The sequence below is a fragment of the Nansenia antarctica genome (genome assembly GCF_963989245.1).
Source record: "Nansenia antarctica genome assembly, chromosome: 5".
Lineage (NCBI taxonomy): Eukaryota > Metazoa > Chordata > Actinopteri > Argentiniformes > Microstomatidae > Nansenia > Nansenia antarctica.
Window position 1 is genome coordinate 38,308,454 of NC_137690.1, and position 15,000 is coordinate 38,323,453.

Consider the following 15,000-nt stretch of genomic DNA (forward strand, 5'->3'; position numbering starts at 1 on the left):
ACTACGGAGGTTGCCAAGGGAACGCGATGAGCAACTGTACTGTAGGCGTAGGGATATCAGGTGAGGTGACACATCACGCTGCCTTGTTGTTGTTACTATACTAGCGGGGCTTGGAACGCCTCTCGGCCAATCACAACGCTTGTAGACACTCTCAGTTCTACCCCCGACGAGCGTGTCCCGAAAGGGGAACTGACGCCGCGGCGATTTATTGTATAGTTCTGATTGTATTGTGTGAAACTGAAACCAGCGACACGTCCGTGACGTGCGCTGTATTGTAACAGGCGAATAAACGCTCTGAAATCTACCGTTCCTCTGTGTCGACCTCCCTCTGTGCCTAGAGACTCTTACATCTGGCGCCCAACGTGGGGCACAGTAGGGGGGTCGGCACAACACACACAGAGGCTCTCTCTCTCTCTCTCTCTCTCTCTCTCTCTCTCTCTCTCTCTCTCTCTCTCTCTCTCTCACATAGATAGTTGGAGAGAATGAGTGATTGATGGAGGAGGGGGTCAGAGAGAGAGAGAGAGGGATGAAGAGAAGAGGAGGAGGGTAAAAACAACAACACACACACACAGGGGGAAAGGTGGATGAACAGGGAGGCAGAGGAGCAGCGGAGAATAATGAGAGAGGAGGATGAAGATGAGGAGGAGGGGAGAGAGGAGGGTGAGGAGGAGGGGAGAGAGGGGGATGAGGAGGGAGAGAGGAGGAGAGAGAATAGAAAGCTACACTGAAATAGCCCTGCTGAAGTTTCCTCCTCTGATGTTGTTGCTCACTGCCCTTCTTAGCAACAGGCACCTACACACACACACACACACAAACACACACACACACACACACACACACACACACACGCGCACACACACACACACACACACACACACACACATTGTGTGTACTGTAGATCTTATGGATGTACATCCACTCCATTTTGATGCTGTGATTTTTTTTCGCAGTTGTGTTTCTGTAAAGATGTAGAAGTGACTGTACGTTGAGGTAACAGTGTACACTAGGGCTGGGTATCGCCCAGGGTTTCCGTTAACCGGTAATTACCGGTCTTTGTCCGATAAAATCTGTTGAAGTCCGACATATTTAAACCTCTTCGGCAGTGATGCCGGTAACGCGTTACTAAGTAACGCCTTACTCTAATCTGAATACTTTTCCCAGTAACGAGTATTCTAACGCGATACTATTTCCAAATCAGTAATCGGATTAAAGTTACTTATTCAAGTGGCTGTGCGTTACTATTGCGTTACTACCTCATAACTTAGGCTAAATGCAGTATTTCTTTGTAAAACAAACATTTCTCGCGTCTTGGGGAGTGACGTCAGTGCTCACGTTTTCAACACGAGGTTACTATGGAAGGCCATGCCCGCAAAAAACGGCTCTCGACTATCGCGAGATTGCAGCAGAATCGCTCACGTGTATCACCACGCTGATTGCACAGTGTAAACAGAAGCGTAGCCTACACAATGGAGCGAGAACAGAGATATGCGTTAAATAGCTGGAAATATAAGGATTATTTTGAGTTTGTGTCAGCAAAGGATGACAAGAACATAAATGTTGATCATTGATAAACTCAGACTCACCCAGTTTAGGATTAGGATTATATTAGGATCATATCTGAATGGTCAGGGTAGGTTTTAGGTTTTGTGAAACCACTCCTTGCTAGTTACTGTTAAATAAAGATTATATTTATTTTATTGTTTAAAAACAAGTATTTATGTTGGGTGAGGCAAAGAAAGACTCTTTATTTTGTTGTTTTAAGTTATTGTTTAAAGTTTAATTATGTAATTTAAGTTACTGTTAAAATAAAGTGAGTTTTGGCAAAACCAGTTTTCATTTTTATGTTGCGGGGGGGGGGGGGTCGGGTGCCTAGGCAGCTGCCAATAGTAACTAAAAAAGTAACTAGTAATCTAACTTAGTTACTTTTAAAATCAAGTAATCAGTAAAGTAACTAGATTACTTTTTAAAGTAGTAATCAGTAATCAGAATACTTTTTCAAAGTAACTGTGGCAACACTGCTCTTCGGTCATATTGTCCAGTGAAAATAACCGCTAAACACAGTAGCCCATTCGGCGGTAACCCGCCCCATCTGGCAACCCTGTCTCTCAACGGCGCGAGTACCGTAGTTTAGTCAGTTACCGTAATTTAGTTTGATCTAGTCTAAATAAAACCACTGCAGTGACCGGAGTCAAGGTTATTGTTCTGCGTGTTTTGGATGTGCTAGAGCACAGTGAATGACCACCGAGGGCCGTGGCTAGTAAAGGACGCTAGCGGCCATCTCAACCCCGTTCATTGATTGAGCCTGCCGTGCCCGTTCCAGCCCTGAGTCGGGAGAAGTACTACGGGAGTAGTGCGCTACTATCGACAACCTGGGCTACTGGTACCATTAGATTAGGATTGATTAGATTAGGTTGACAATACCACACTACATTTGAGTTTAGGGATATCAATGTTATATATTTGTGTATGTTTTATCTTTATGTATTAAATGTTATAATTGTTTCACATTTGAGACCTGTCTTCCCCCCCTCAGTTATTCAGTCGGTGTCCATCATTTTAGTCTATCTATAGTGTTAGAGTTTAATTTGTGCCACTAAGGTGAAATAGTCCACGGGTGTGTATCCCCCCCGATACATCCTCCCCATTCTCATACTCTACGCAGCTAGACTTAATGCCTTCCCAATCAGCGAGACGTGGTTATAGAAATTACGTTGTTTTATTGATAAAAAGGGTAAAACTGGAAAGAGAATATAAAAAACTTACACTACTGTCGTGAAACTATTTAACACACTTCAGTTAACGTAATGTCCGTTCATTGATCGATCGATGCAGTCGGTTCAAATAGCCATCAAAAGCTAAACTAGGCATACTTAAAATTACCAATTACATACTCAAATCCCATTAATGCAATTGAAATAAACATCTTAAAGTAGCCTACAGTCGTAATTCAAAGTAGCAAAGGTGACTAGGCTGCCCAGTGTGGCGCGCGTGCAGCCCTGGACATATTATGCCATAGCGCATGCGAATCATGAAAGCCTATATTATTATATAGTTCGCGATCTAATCGTATCGGATGAGAAATGGACATTAAATGGCCTATATAGGCTACACAACAGCTAATCACCGCGACAAACACCTATATTATATTCTAATATGATGACCGGAATTTTTCCCGTTTGTCCGACAAATTGAAATCTTCCCGGACACGTTGACCGGCACCAAATTTTTCTAACGGAAACCCTGGTATATCGCCACTGATTTCCCAAAACGATTCGATTCCGATTCACAGCTCCCGATTCGATTCGATTCACGATTCGATTCGATTCGATTCCGATTCGATTTAGTTACAATATCAATTTTCCTTGAATATGAAGAGATTCTCAGAACTAATGCTATAAATGGTTCAAGGAACCCTATAACATGTAGCATTGTTAAACATATCAATGTTTACATTAAGAATTGACTCCAAAGCAGTTACATGAATGTACTTCTTATTGGAACATAAATGAACATCATTGACCAACATTTTGCTAAATCAGACACTACAAAAAGTGCTTTTTAACGTGCTTTACTGCAGCCAGTGTAAATAAAGGGGCTACAAACATAGCCTATTGGTAAACAAGACATCACATATCCCTCAGGACTGTCTCAAATAGCTTATTTGCATAATATATATATATATGTTATATACTGTTGTGTATTTATCTTATTGGTTATGAATCAAAGAACAGTTATTGAGTTTAAGACGATTTAATTAAAGTACAAAAACAGGGTATACATATACCAACAGCTGGAGCCTTGTGTCTGTCCTCCTCTGCTGGGCTGGGCTGGTAAAGAGGCAGATCTCCCCCTAGCCTGCTCGTTTTGTTCCCCTTGTAAGAGGGGAGGGGCCAGAGTGTATGTGTGTGTGTGTGTGTGTGTGTGTGTGTGTGTGTGTGTTTGACCATGTGGTCTGTCGTAAGACCCCCTTGTTTCAGAGAAAGGGAGCGGTCAGGCAAGTATTGCAAGTATTTACAAGAAAGTTGCCTTGGGACAAGGCGTCTGCCAAATGCCAACAATGTAAATGTAAATATTACAAAGCCTTATACAAATTCATGGTATGTGTGTGTTTCAAGTAATTTAAACTTAGTCAGGAGGGGTGAGACTCAAAGTATGTGTGTGTGTGTGGTTGCTTACAATCGGTCTCAACCCCCCTGGGCGCCTTGCGTTCTCTGGCTGCCATAAAACCCCCATTTGTTAGAATACAACATGCCCTTGCAGGCCTTCAGGAGAGGTCAGACTTTTACAAAGCCTTACATATAATTCCATGTTATGTGTGTGTGTTTCATGTAACTTAAAATATACCACATATTCCCCCCTCGGAACACCCAGAGGTGTATGATCACATAAAACAAAACAAAACACAAACCTCACATACCGCAGCTAAGAAATAAAAAACAACAACAACAACAGACAGAAAAACTACATCAACACATAACACAAGAAGCACAATAACACAGACCAAACCAGGACCAGTATTAGGAACCAAAGATATCATATACAAAAAATAGAAAACAACCAATAATAAAAAGAATCTTGAAAATAACAATCACAATTAAACTAAACACAGTTCATCATGCACAAATCAATACAGAAACTTCCAACGACCGATGTTTTCTTTGTCCTTGAAGCGTCAGGGTCAGAGGTTACTAGCACGTGACCCCAGTTGGAGAACAGCCTTTACCGCTGTCTCAGATTGATAACACTTTCATAGTCAGGAGCTTCCATTTTCGTTGCGCCAGGAACAGAACCTCTCTCCTAGCTTCGCGTAACCATTACATCACTCCACAACCGACATCAATCACACGATATAGAAACAAACAAACAATACACAAATAATGACATTCAGTTATCATAACACATAATTCTCCAACAGTAAGCATAGGACAAAGGGAATGCATTAATGCATAGATCTTCACCTCAGGTGAGGACTAGTCTTCTGAAAAGTTCATCAACGTGGACTGAGTGACTGATTTTCCAAAAACAGTCAATGAGGCCCTGTCTCCTAAGAAAGTCAAAAATCATGTCTGCTATAATAGGTGCTCCTATCTTAGCAAAATAAGTTTCCCATGCCCCTAAGACCGTTTCCAGCCATGCTATCATCTGCTGTCCATTCCCGTCGTTCCCTTTGATCTGCTGCTTCACTACCCTATTCATAGTCTTTAATCTCTTCTTAACTGGTCGTCGTCTGTCAGTGTCATTCAGGTTCAGGCAGTCGTCTGGTCCCCTCCCACGCTGATCAAGGTCTGGGGAGTCGCCCTCAGCAACATCTGAAGCATGCTGCAGGCACTCGCCAGCATCCCCAGTAGCACAGGTGTCCAAGCTTTGGACACTCCCAGGCTGGACCTCCAGACTGTCAACACTCTCTGCTTCGTTGGTTTCTGGTTCATTGGCATCTGGACAGCTTTCCACTGTCCCCTCGGTTTCAGGCATTACCGGTAATGTCACTGGCTGTAACACTGGCATTGCCACTGGCTCTGGCAACACCACAGCATCTCGTCGTAGCTCCTCCTTCTCAGGTTCTCTGGGAACCTCGGCACCTGTTGGCACAACATCCTGCCTACTCTGTACATCCACCCCCCTGTCCACCACCCGTGGCCCTATTGGGGTAGGGATATGCCCAGACACCACTGGTGTACCCACTCTGATGTTATTTCTCCAACAGACCCCACATTGACCCAAAGCATGGTCAATCTGTTCCATCAAATATGGACTCCAAAACCCATATTCCTTGGTGATCTTGCGTCTTACCTCCCCCCTTGCCACATGTGCTAATCCATGAGCTTCCCGTATTAACATGCCTATTAAATCTGAGGGTGCTACAACCAACCCCTCATGATTCCTCCATAGACCTGTGTCATCCTGACTTGCCCCCCTTGCTAGCCAAACGTTCTTGTCTAACGTAGTTACTCTACTCTGTAACATCAATAAATCCTCAAGTGTGACCATGCCCTGTAATTGCTTTTCATGTGCGACCAGAAGACCTTTACCTGCCTTGTCTGCTCCTGTAATGGCTTTGGCTGCATCTTCTGCAGCCCTGTTACCTTGTGTGACATGTGATGAGTCAGACCTGTGTGTGGCACACTTCACTATGGCTAATTCCTTTGGCTTCATCATGGCTTGTAACAGCTTCATGATCTGTGCGTGATGCTGTATAGGCGTACCATCAGTTCTCTTAAAACCCTGCCCCCTCCATACAGCTCCATTAAAATGACAAACATTATGTGCATAGGCAGAGTCGGTGTACACTGTCACTCTCCGTCCGGTTCCCAAGTTGCATGCTTCTGTGAGGGCAATCAACTCAGCCAACTGAGCTGAGCAAGGCTGAGGAACTGCCTCAGCCTGTTCTACAATAAACTTTGAATTCTGTGCTTTAACTAAGGAATACCCAGCGCACAAAGTTTCGCCTACCCGGTAACAAGACCCATCAACCCAATATTCTATATCAGCTCCCTTTAAAGGCAAAGCTTGTAGGTCTGTTTTATGCTTAATCACTCTGGTTGTCGATGGAATCTGAGCACCGGATGGCACCGTATTTTACTGTACAGTTCAATTGGCATTGAGCATCTCTCCCTAGCAGCCCTGTTGGCGTGTGTTCTGACACAAGTGTTGACAGAGTTGCTCTCTGTCCCTTGTACTCTAAGTCTACAAGCTCAGTTGTAGGAATCAGCTGTTTAATTCCCTCAAATCCGATTGTCTTCACATATTCTCCAGACATAGGAAGGTGCGTGGCGTCTTCAGGCTTCTTTGTCACCACCAGCTGGCACCTCCCACTCGGATCTTCCGGGCACCCCTATAGGCCAGCTGCTGGGCCTCCGTAAGGGTTCATCACTCCTGGAGCAGGTGTAGCAGGAGGCCAATATCCTCCTCCTTGGCTCCCCCCTGCGCCCCCCTGGGGCCTGTTGTAGCAGGTACAGGCTAGATGTCCATTCTGGTCGCATTGGTAACATGGTTCTAGCATCTTCTTCCCTGCTGCTGTCCATCCCCCTGGTGGTGGTCCTTGGCCAGGCTGTGTGTACGGCTGGTATGGAACCGCTTGCACCCCTGGTGGCCCTTGTGGGTATGGATACCCCCCTTGTGGCCCCTGTGGGTAGGACTGGTAAGTAGCAGGATACCCCCCTTGTGGCCCCTGTGAGTAGGACTGGTAAGTAGCAGTCTGCACTCCAGGTGGCTGTTGCTGTGGGGCTAAAGCCTGCACTCCCTCTATGTTCCTCTCGCTTTCAGTCAATTGCACATGAGTCAATATTCTGAGTGACTCTTCGTCTTGTGTCTTCTGTATCTGAATATTCTTTCGATATAACTCAACTTGATGAGCTACGTGGTCTATATAAACAGCTTTGTTCATGTGTCGTAGCCCCACCACTTCTGCTAGCTTATCCTTAACTGGGGTAGGAAGCCCTTCTTGTATTTTTTCCCTGATTATGGATTTTTCTAAGGGGTTATCTTCAGCGTCCTTCCCTGTCACACTTCTCCATTGAGAGTGCACACGGGCAACAAAACCCCTGGGATTCTCATCTCCCCCCAGTGGCTTCACAATGATATTGTCTGGGTGAATGTGAGTAGGGTAAGTCTCTCTGATTGCCTTCCACAGCCTGCCTCTGTTTGCTGCGAAGAGCTCTGGATCATAAACTGATGTATTGATATATCTATGAAGTCCTGGCTTCATCAATATTTCCTCCATTGTATCCAATCCTGCAATAAAAGCTAAGAGTCTTTTCAGGTCTCCCATCGCGGCCTGCGTTCCTGTCAGTCTCACGTCCACCTCAGTAGTCCATGCGAATCCACCATCTTGGAGAACGGGGAGTTTCTCTATTACTTCAGACAGATCTGTATGATTCCAAGGATGATATTCCATCTTGTTACCCCGAATCAGCACTGGACAGTTCTTTAATGTATTTGATGACATTCGATGACAATCTTCCTCTTTCTCCCTTTCTCGTTGCTCCTTCAGCCATCTGTGGTGTCTTTCTGCTGTGGCTATCATCTTCCTGACCTGAGCGTTGTAGCCTTCATCTGCGTCATCTCTTGAGTCTTCACTGCCATCTTTGCTGTCATCTTCCTCGTCACTCCTGTCGTCCCCTTTTCCCCTTGGCTCCTTCTTGGTCTTCTTCTTCTGGGAATGGTCCTCCAGTGCCTTAGCATATGGAGGGGGACTGGAGACAGGACACATGTCTGTGGATGGAATGTTCAATTTCTGTTCCAGTGTTCTGGCCAATTCATTTTTCTTTTCCGGTTCCATCTGAGCTATTTTCTGTCCCTCTACCTTAAATAGATCTAAAATAGCTAACTCTAACTTGCGTTTCTCTGATCTAATCTTTCCTCTTTGATGTGCTTTGTGCACATTGATAAGTATTTCCAATGTTGCAATTATTTGTAAATTAAGGCTGCCCTCTTTCGGCCACGGCTGTTCAATGTATGCCCAACGGCTATTCCATTTCGTAGACATTTTGCTAATTTCCCTAACAAGAGGATTCATTTTTTCCACTACAGCCATAGGGGATAAAGTAGCCAATATTCCACTATGTTCACTAATATCTTTTAACACCTTCGTTGAATTTGACCCCATTCTACCGCTCAATATGCTGACAATATTCTATATTAGATAAGGTGTACTCTTCTTACCCACCTTCCTATTGCCTTGTTTGCTAAACAAATGCTAGTCCAATTTAACTGTATTAACCATCCCCACAGAACCCTACAACTCAGAATAACAGATTTGCCTCTTGTGTATGTCAGTGCAGTATTAACTTAAATCTAATATCTGTGTAAGTACTTTATACTTAAATGTGTTTCCTAATTGTTTATGAATATGTGTCACTTAATTACTCATTCAATACTAATTACAGTTCTGGTCAACACAATTATTAAATCACAAAGGCTGGTCAACACCTAAGTATTCACTGATTTACAAAAACCCTTTTACTGCTTAATTATCAATACAAACTATTCTGCTATTCCTAATCAAAAGCTGTGGACATGACCTAACTAAAATAAAAGATGTAAATTACAAATATTAATTATAACCTGTAAAGAAATCGACTTGTTATTGGGAAGGAATGAATGATTAATTATTAATTACAATCTGAGTAATTAATTAAATTAATTAAAGTAATGTAATATATAACAATCATTTACAACCATCCATCAATGAACCATTCATCAACTTACAGAGCCAATGTTTTAAAAATGTCTTGTCGTGTTTCGGCCAGCAGATGGCGCCAAGCAACCGACTTGGGTATCGATTGCTTCAAAACACCCTGTCGTGATCTCAAGTCACAACCTATTATTTTTCTCCTAACAAACACAATGCTTCGACTTCCGTGATCTCAATATGCTGAAAGGAATGAATGATTAGTTAGAATTATTCATTATATAATCATATACATTGATTTAAAACCTGTGGAGTCAATTATCTGTTATCAAATATCAAACAAAATGAATGGTTATTCAGAATGGTTTTCATTAGACAGTCACAGACATTTGACCAAACCTGTGGAATCAATCAATTGTTTTGTGAAACAGACAATGAAATGATCTGAATAATTAATTCGACTAATTAGTATTTAAACAAGTAATGTAATATTCAACAGTCATTTACAAACATCAGTCACGAACGATCTCTATAGATCCCTCTCATTTTATGCAAGCAGGCAGACAGAGAGTCACAGAGCCGTTTTATTGAGGGTCTGCTGTGCTGGAGGCACTGCTGTGACTTTGCTTAGGGAGACAGTCAACAGATATTTCACAGAACGACTGGCCTCTTTTCCTTTGAATCTATCAAAAGCCCACAATCTATCTTTACTTCTAACAAACAATGACAAATATCTTTAAACTACTTTAAATACCCCGATGATCAATTCACTATCTTTCTATCTTTGAATTACTACAATCTATGTAATGCAACAATCACACGCAGCCCCCCTACGTGTCCGTATGTTTGAATCAATGTGTGTACAAGCCCTGACGCTCGTGCATGTGTGCCCGGACCAACAGGAGAGGGGGAGGGGCAAGTCTTGTCTTTTCCTCTGGGGGGAAAACCTGTGGGTTTAATCTTACAACATATATTTTGCTTTCCACAATAACTTAACACAACTTTGTTTTCACAAACAAATTACATTCTCCACGACACAACAATTTCAAGATTATCTTTCAATGCAAGTTAACTATTAGTTACCAAACTAATATCTCATTCAACTATGTATATGCCTGCGTGTCTGCGCGCGTGCCCGAGCGTGCTTGTTTTTGCTACGCTGACACAGAGGACAATGACGTCAGACACACTTCTTTGCCACAGTTCTGAAGATTTACAAAACAGACTACACAGTCCAATTACACTTTAACACAATTTTACACACACACTCACGATATTCCGTAATACCATCCAAACAAATCACAACTATTAGTTACCAAACTAATATCTCAACACAATTTTACACAAAAAGCGAATTACCAAATTCGGCCCTATCACCCATACAAACACTCAAATCCCTTACCAATCTAATCGTATATTTACAAAAACGGACTTCAAAATCCGGCTCTCACCAACCCCACTTATTAAAGATTATGAAAGGTTTGTTTCTATTCCAACAAGATACTTTACTTTAAGGTTGTTTTAGTCTCAAAGAAAATGTTTGAAAAACACAGCTGTTCCACACAATCATACCTTTCTTGCAGCTTCAGTTTTCAAACGTAGATTTCCCCTTATAGACTCCTGGGTTTTTGGCTCGCCATTAATGTTGTGTATTTATCTTATTGGTTATGAATCAAAGAACAGTTATTGAGTTTAAGACGATTTAATTAAAGTACAAAAACAGGGTATACATATACCAACAGCTGGAGCCTTGTGTCTGTCCTCCTTTGCTGGGCTGGGCTGGTAAAGAGGCAGATCTCCCCCTAGCCTGCTCGTTTTGTTCCCCTTGTAAGAGGGGAGGGCCAGAGTGTATGTGTGTGTGTGTGTGTGTGTGTGTGTGTGTGTTTGACCATGTGGTCTGTCGTAAGACCCCCTTGTTTCAGAGAAAGGGAGCGGTCAGGCAAGTATTGCAAGTATTTACAAGAAAGTTGCCTTGGGACAAGGCGTCTGCCAAATGCCAACAATGTAAATGTAAATATTACAAAGCCTTATACAAATTCATGGTATGTGTGTGTTTCAAGTAATTTAAACTTAGTCAGGAGGGGTGAGACTCAAAGTATGTGTGTGTGTGTGGTTGCTTACAATCGGTCTCAACCCCCCTGGGCGCCTTGCGTTCTCTGGCTGCCATAAAACCCCCATTTGTTAGAATACAACATGCCCTTGCAGGCCTTCAGGAGAGGTCAGACTTTTACAAAGCCTTACATATAATTCCATGTTATGTGTGTGTGTTTCATGTAACTTAAAATATACCACAATACAAAATAAAAATGTGCAAAACTCAAACGAAAATAGTGCAATAGATTAGGGTATTATTTTGGGGAACAAAAAAACACATTGTAAACCATAATGTCCATGAAACTAAAGCCCTTCATTACTGCTTTCTCACTTTTTGGAGATTGGAAGATTTTATTCAGGAATAAACATAATTGGAAAATCAATTCTTATTAAAATACTGTAGTATACAGTAACAATAAGTTTGTGGAAACATCACAAATCTACGGAACCACTTATTGAGGCATCACCCTGACGTGAAACATGGAAAAGCGGATCCGAAACCAGCCTCGCTGATAAAGTGGCAAGTGATTGTCAGGTACGAGTCCATTGCTCTGGATGTCCAGCTGTCACACGTTATGGCAACTCTCTGCTGGCTGAAGTGAAGTTGCGATGTCACGTTTCACCTGCGCGGACATGTCTGGGAGTCGGGACTATCACTTCACTCAATTGTTTGCGTGTCGGTAACACGTAGCGTGGTTCTAGTACACTGATGAGGCTTCGAAAGCCAGCATTTTCGACAACGCTGTACGGGCGTATATCCTTGCAAATACAATTTGCTACAACCTCTGTAATTTGTTGGGCACGCAGAGAATTTGATTGTAATTTGCAACCAAACATCTTTATCAGCGAGGCTTGTTTCGGATCCGCTTTTCCATGTTTCACGTCAGGGTGATGCCTCAATAAGTGGTTCCGTAGATTTGTGATGTTTCCACAAAATGTAACCTCCACTGCGCACAGCTTGCATATGTGACGCGATGTGGTGGAAGGATCATGGAGTAGGCAAAGTCATTTTTCTGTTTTTTACATATGCTTAAACTGAAGACGACATGAGTATTGGAAACTTGTTAACCCTGAAAACTAAATCCTGAGAAAACGGCCTTCAAAGATTTCAGACTTTTTCACATCTTCACACAGGCAGGTAATGGGTGGTAACAATAGCTGGTTAACCCCACCCCCAACCACTCCCCCTCTAGATTGACAGCTATCAGCTGTCAATACCTGTCAGTGTTAGTCACTGGGTCAGACAGCTATAGTTATACAGCTATAACATCATTACCTAGCAAGGTATTACCTAAGCTAATTACCCAGCTTATTATTATTTATGGTTGATGTAACTGTTATTGTTACTGTCTTTTAATGATACAAAAAAGTCTTCAATCAGAATCAGAATTTATTCTACAGTACACAAGAATAAAAATATTTCGCTTTGGTTCTTCAACAAGGTACATAGTCACAATAATAAGTAATAAAGTGATAAGTATAAGTGATGGTAGTCGCACCACAGCAGAACAATAGTGCGACAAGCTGTGCAAAGTACAATCAGTGTGCAAACATTAGTGTTAGTCACTGGGTCAGATAGACTTTCAAAGAGAAGTTTACAGTACTTAGCTAGCTATTGCTAACATTATCACCTAGCAATGTTAATACTGTAGCTAATTAGCCAGCTTATTATTATGGAGGCCTTAAGAGTAATTTGCTGATGTCTTGTGCTGGAAATAGTGTAGTGCTCAGTAGTCAATGTCCAGCCTTATAGTTCAGTTTCAAGTTTCAAGTACAAGTATAGTTGGAACTGAGGGCAACAACTGAGAACATACAACAGACTATACACAGGTAAGCATGCAAGGTCTGTGAATTGACTATCAATAGATAATAAATCATGACACAGTTCAAAATGCTGTATCTATGCCCAACTGTTCTTGTTATTCAACAAAATATTGCCAGTGAGTTGTTGAGCTGCTGTGTCTGGTGGGGTGGGGGGCATCAAAGCTGCAACAGAAGGAAGATAGTAGGCTACATTAAAATATTGCCTACAGTTACTGGCACTCCATATTCATAAAATACTACCATACCATGTTCATAAAATAGCTAGCCTAATACATGACACTGATAATTACCTAAAGTGCTCAGAGTAGTGTGTTTGGCGTTAGCCAACTAGCAGCTAGCTCGTTCATAACAAAGAAAGCAACACATGTTTTTAAACTTTTAACATTTCTGTAATCTATTACACTTGACATGTTACAGTATTCCAGTATTACACACTGAACATGAGTCTTAGACACACAACTTTTACAAGGTAGACATACTAACCGTACTTACAACGCAGACAGAATGCCGAGCTACAACAATGCTAGCATGCTAACAAACAAAGCTATTCAGACTGAACAATGTGGTTTCAGTTAGTTGCTAGTGGGTAATAATAAAGAAATGTCTAAATACACGAACACACTGGTTTCAACTAGTAACTAACAACTAACTTAACTAACAAAGTCGCTATGTACATAAAATAGAAGATCTTACCTTACGAGTCTTAGTGGAGTGAACAAACAAGCACGAGTGCTTCCTGACTCATCTCGTAGTCAAATCGATCGACCAATGAGAAAAAACCTGGAACCAGTTTCTCCCCTCCCACAAGGGAGGATTTCCCGGGAGAAATCAGGCTAAAAATAAGCTTATTTTGTTGATTAAGTACACGTATTTAACTATCGTAAAACTGCTTGAAAAAATAACGAGTGGGTACTTCACAACTTCAAGTTGCGTCTGATTACAAAAAAACTAAATCAGATATTTTGCTCTGAAAAAGTTTGAACGCTTTTTTCAAGCCTTTCCCGTTTGCGACTCCATAGCAAAGCGATGATATGACGTCACATATGGCTTTGCTTTTGTCCTGCTCATCTCTATCGTCATAATTTGTACATGCAAAATGCACCCAGACATCTGCCTTTAAGCCTGGTGGTGACTTGAGTGTCCCTGCCATCGCCATGTTTTTAGATTTTACAGTGTTGAGACCCCTCGTTGCGTGAGATATGATAAATTATTGTAGCGTGAGATCTGGCCACGAGATCTCGTTGCGGGTTGAAGCTGCAAGCAGGAAAATGCATGAAACATCGATCTCGGGATTTATGAATCGATAATCGCTCATTCAATGAAGATCGATTCAGAATCGGGAAATCGATTTTTTGAACCCAGCCCTAGTGTACACACACACACATACGCATAGAGAGAGAGAGGGAGAGAGTGACACACACACACACACACATAGAGAGAGAGAGAGAGAGTGACACACACACACACACACACAGACATAGAGAGAGAGTGACACACACACACGCACACACACATAGAGAGAGAGTGAGACACACACACACACACACACACACATAGAGAGAGAGTGACATACACACACACACACACACATAGAGAGAGAGTAAGACACACACATAGAGAGAGAGTGAGACACACACACATACACACACAATGAGAGAGAGTGAGACACACACACACACATAGAGAGAGAGTGAGACACACACACACACACACACATAGAGAGAGTGAGACACACATAGAGAGAGAGTGAGACACACGCACGCACACACACATAGAGAGAGAGTGAGACACACACACATAGCGAGAGAGTGAGACACACACACACACACACATAGAGAGAGAGTGAGACACACACACACACATAGAGAGAGAGTGAGGTCACCCTGGGTCTGCAACCACTGAGAGAACGTTAGCATGTTAGCATGTAGTAGTCAGAATCAGAATAGATGTTC

The 15,000-nt window shown here is 42.2% G+C and overlaps 1 protein-coding gene across 1 annotated transcript in view; it reads left to right on the forward strand.

Moving 5' to 3' along the window:
* LOC308158662 (syntaxin-1A-like) overlaps positions 1–15,000 on the forward strand; it is a gene marked incomplete at its 5' end in the record, with an annotated part of 114,077 nt that overhangs the window by 80,676 nt on the left and 18,401 nt on the right. The window lies entirely within an intron of this gene.